The sequence below is a fragment of the Lithobates pipiens genome, unplaced genomic scaffold (assembly GCF_037356315.1).
Source record: "Lithobates pipiens isolate NorthernLeopardFrog02 unplaced genomic scaffold, aLitPip1_a1.2 Scaffold_25, whole genome shotgun sequence".
Lineage (NCBI taxonomy): Eukaryota > Metazoa > Chordata > Amphibia > Anura > Ranidae > Lithobates > Lithobates pipiens.
In genome coordinates this window covers 107,094,237-107,098,791 of record NW_027507787.1, presented here as the reverse complement: position 1 = coordinate 107,098,791, position 4,555 = coordinate 107,094,237, and the positions used below count along the sequence as shown (strand labels likewise).

Sequence of the window (4,555 nt, the reverse complement as noted above, 5' to 3'; positions counted from 1 at the left end):
TCAAATGGAGGGATTTGTATTATTTTGCCACCAAGCTTACCTTTGGGTCTAGAAGTAGTCCTTGGCTTTTTAATGTGTTTGCAGAGGCGTTCAATTGGATTCTCAAGCAGAAGGAGCGTTGTCAGGAGGTTATTCATTACCTGGATGACTACCTTCTGATTGAGAGTGAGGGTCAGGTACCTTCGGATCTTCAGAAGTTGGTAGCTGTTTTTTCCGCTCTCAATGTTCCATTGGCAGACAAAAAAATGGAGGGCCCGGCTACCACTCTGACCTTTCTGGGTATCGTTCTGGACTCCCAGGCCATGCAGGACCAGCCTGCCAGAGGATAAGTTGGTCAGGATCAGAGAGCGGATCCATGGGTTTCTAATTTCCCAGGCCGCTACTAGGAAGGATTTGCAGTCGTTACTGGGCATGTTGAACTTTGCCATGAGGATCATTCCTCAGGGCAGGTCCTTCATTTCCCAGTTGCTGGCTTTGCTACCAATGGCCCCGGACTCGGATTCTAGGGTCATTTTAGATTCCGCAGCTTTGTCCGATTTGCACATGTGGGATGAGTTCCTCCATCACTGGAACGGGATTTCCATGTTTATCCCAGCAGTGTCGTTGTCTTCTTTGCAAGTAGTTACCGATACCGCCGCCTCTAAAGGTTATGCAGCCATTTTCGATACACATTGGCTGGCGGGGCATAGCCAGAAGAATGTGGCATGATTCCCAGGTTCTTTCAGACGTCGGCATTATTTGAGATTTACCCCATAGTGGCGGCAGCCCAGGTTTGGGGACATTTATGGACGGGCAATACTGTCACGTGTTTCACGGACAATCAGGCAATTTAGGAGGTCATCAATAAAGGCAGGTCTAGTTCCTTGCTCATCATGTCTTTTTTTATGCAGGCTTACTTGGTTGTCACTTAATTTTAGGTTTCACATACCCTGCAGGTTTATTAGTGGCGTGCAAAATTCTGCAGCGGATGCTCTGTCCCGGTTAGATTTTTCATCTTTTTTCCGGCAGGTTCCGGATGCAGACGTATCGGCGACCCCCTCCCCGCAGTTTTCACTTCTGAAGATGGATTAGGGTTGCACTTGACAGGCGCATTGGGGTTGATCGACACGTCTCTGTCCATCAACACCAGGCGGGCTTACCACACAGCTCGGAAAGCTTTTCAGACGTTTCGTACCCTGTTCCCCAGGTCAGATTGTTTGGACGTGCGGTACATTTTAGTGTTTGTAGCTTACTGTCATTCTTAGCTCGAGTTATCTCACGGCACAATCAGGGGTTACTCGGCGGGCGTGCCTTATTTTTTCTCTTTACAATATCCCGGTAGACCCTTGGTGTTTGCGGCTAATGCGGTCAAGGCAGTTCTGAGGGGTATTCAGAAGGGTAGCTCGCCGAGCCCCAGCAATAGGCTTCCTATCACGGGGACATTTTCCGGGCCTTGTCGGTCACGTTATCTAGATCTCCTTTCGGGGTTTTACCTAGTCTGGTGCAGATGGCGGCAATTTATTTGGCCTTCTATGGTTTTCTTAGGCCAGGGGAATTTGCTTGTACCGGGGCTGGGTCTAGCACGTTGTCCATTAATCAATTAGTTAGGTATCCTGATAATTTTTTATTACATTTAGAGGTTTGTAAGACGCAACAGATTGGGTCCGGCACAGATATCAGGTTTTTCAGGATCAATTCTAGTTGGTGCCCGGTCATGGTTTTTGATCTGTTGTTGCTCCAGTTGGCAGCACAACCCAGGGATGGTCCTCTTTTGCCCTTTAACGGGGCCCCGCTCACATCATCACTTTTCATCAAATACTGCCGCACACTTTTGGGGAGTTTGGGGCTCAACCCCAAGTCCTACTCGGGTCACTCCTTTAGGATCGGGGCAGCCTCTGCAGCTTCACCTCAGGGGGTCCCCGTGCATATCAATAAGAGATTGGGTAGGTGGAGGTCTTAATGCTATGCCAGGTATATCCTGGAGCCGGTAACAGAGATGTCCCAAGCGTTTCTTCATTCGACTGATTGATTGGTTCAGGTTGAATAAACTTTGTATTTTCATCTCCCTGTCTGTTGTACTTTTTGCCCCCTTTTAGGCATACTGACCACGGCACACCTTCAGGTCACTTTCTTTCAGTAGCTGTCATTCCCATTTCATCATTGTTATAAGAGTCTCTGAGGACAAGTGGGGAGGCGGAACGTAGGCCCGCCGTCATTTGTGGGAGGAGCCTCACTGTTATAAGACGGCCTCGGTTCCTCCCTGCCCTGTAGGATGTTTCCGGAGGTGACCACGACACAACTTCAGGTCACTTTCTTTCAGTATCTGTTATTCCCATTTCATCATTGTTATAAGAGTCTCTGAGCACAAATAAAAAAAAAGCCTACGGCACCTGGCATTCCCAGGCAGTCTCCCATCCAGGTACTAACCAGGCCTGATCCTGCTTAGCATCCAAGATCAGACGAGATTGGGTGCATTCAGGGTGATGTGGCCACAGGCCATCTTGCTGGCCACTCTCAACCCTTTTGACAAACGCCAAGATGGTCACCTCAGCAAACAAGTAGAAAAATAAAACAGGTCGTCGACGCCACCAACATATTAAAAAAAAGCCTACGGCACCTGGTATTCCCAGGCGGTGTCCCATCCAGGTACTAACCATGCCCAACCCTGCATAGCATCCGAGATCAGACGAGATCAGGCGCATTTAGGGTGATGTGGCCATAGGCAATCTTGCTGGCCACTCTCAACCCTCTTGACAAACGCCAAGATAGTCACCTCGGCAAATAAACAGAAAAACAAAACAGGTCGTCGACACCAACAACATATTAAAAAAAAGCCTACGGCACATGGTTTTCCCAGGTGGTCTCCCATCCAGGTACTAACCAGGCCTGACCCTGCTTAGCATCCGAGATCAGATGAGATCGGGTGCATTCAGGGTGATGTGGCCATAGGCGAACATGCCCTCTTGACAAACGCCAGTATGGTCATCTTAGCAAACAAGCAGAAAAATAAAACAGGTAGTCGATGTCAACAACATATTAAAAAAGCCTACAGCACCTGGTATTCCCAGGCAGTCTCCTATCCAGGTACTAAGCATGCACAACCCTGCTTAGCATCCGAGATCAGACGAGATCAGACATATTTCGGGCCGTAGGCGATCTTGCTGGCCATTCTCAACCCTCTTGACAAACGCCAATATGGTCACCTCGGCAAACAAGCAAAAAAATAAAACAGGTCGTCGACATCAATAACATATAAAAAAAAAAGCCTACGGCACCTGGTATTCCCAGTCGGTCTCCCATCCAGGTACTAACCAGCCTGGCCCTGCTTAGCATTCAAGATCAGACAAGATCGGGTGCATTCAGGGTGATGTGGCTGTAGGCAATCTTGCTGGCCACTCTCAACCCTCTTGACAAACGCCAAGATGGTCACCTCGGCAAACAAGCAGAAAAATAAAACAGGTCGTCGACGTCAACAACATATAAAAATAAAAATGCCGGGAGGGCGTGGCTTGCCTAGAGAGAGAGGATGGCTGCTTAAGCTTTTTGCTCCGTCTTACCTCAGCCTAAAAAAGATCGATCACAGAGGATTTTACCTGAAAAACACTGTCACATCATGGGGACCTCCTCACGCGGACCCTCTGCATCTAGATCCCGCTCACCAAGGGACCTGGGATCCCGTAATACCCAGACAATACTGGATCTCTTCAGGAACCAGGGGGCCGATATGGCGGCCTGTTCTCCCACCGCTAACCACATCCCATCTTCCCATCACCAACAACTAAATATCCACGACCTGAGGACTGTCGCGGCCGATATAAAGAGCACTCTGACCACGGCCATCTCGGACCTCCGCCACGAGATACAAGCAATCATAGGGAGAGTAAACTCCATGGAGCTAATGGTGGCGCAACAACAGCATGAATTGCAGATGGCTCAAGGCAAAGTCGACACACACACCTGGCAGCTCAGAGACCTCCAGCGCCATGTCGAAAATATCGAAAATAGGGGACGAAGACACAATCTGAGGACACCTATAGCTATGGAGCGGATACATAGAGCCCTTAGGCCTAAGGGCAAAGATTCTGATCCCCCACGGGATGTCATCTGTTATGTTAACGACTATACCCTCAAAGAATAGGTTCTTAAAAAAACTAGGATCGATCCGAACCTGACATTTAAAGGCCATTCGATCCAGATATATCAGGATCTTTCAGCGATCACGCTGAAATATCGAAGAGACTTGCGCCCATTACTTGACGTGCTGAGGCAGAGAGACATCCGCTATCGCTGGAAGTTTCTGTTCGCTCTGCAAGCCTCTTACCAGGGCCGCACTGCCATCTTAAAAGTGCCAGAAGATCTAGAAACCTTCTGCAAAACGCTGGACCTGCCACTGGTTGAAGTACCTAATTGGTATGCTGATTTTCGGGTCCACATTTCACCCAACACCCGCAGCACTGAAGATCTCATGGAAGCTCAACTGTCCAGATCTCGCAGACATAGGTCGCCATCCACCTTCAGACCACTTGGGGGACACCGACCCCGCCACCCACAGACGAGCCCGACTTCAGCCCCGCTA

The 4,555-nt window shown here is 49.1% G+C and overlaps 1 non-coding gene and 3 pseudogenes across 1 annotated transcript; all 4 read right to left on the bottom strand.

Moving 5' to 3' along the window:
* Positions 1–2,357: 2,357 nt before the first annotated feature.
* Positions 2,358–2,476, bottom strand: LOC143931582 (5S ribosomal RNA; annotated as a pseudogene).
* A 108-nt stretch (positions 2,477–2,584) lies between these two features.
* LOC143932243 (5S ribosomal RNA) lies at positions 2,585–2,703 on the bottom strand (annotated as a pseudogene).
* A 108-nt stretch (positions 2,704–2,811) lies between these two features.
* Positions 2,812–2,930, bottom strand: LOC143931069 (5S ribosomal RNA). The gene has a single exon (XR_013262870.1). It is a non-coding gene; the product is annotated as a 5S ribosomal RNA (ribosomal RNA).
* Positions 2,931–3,242: 312 nt separating this feature from the next.
* On the bottom strand, positions 3,243–3,360 carry LOC143931556 (5S ribosomal RNA; annotated as a pseudogene).
* Positions 3,361–4,555: the final 1,195 nt, after the last annotated feature.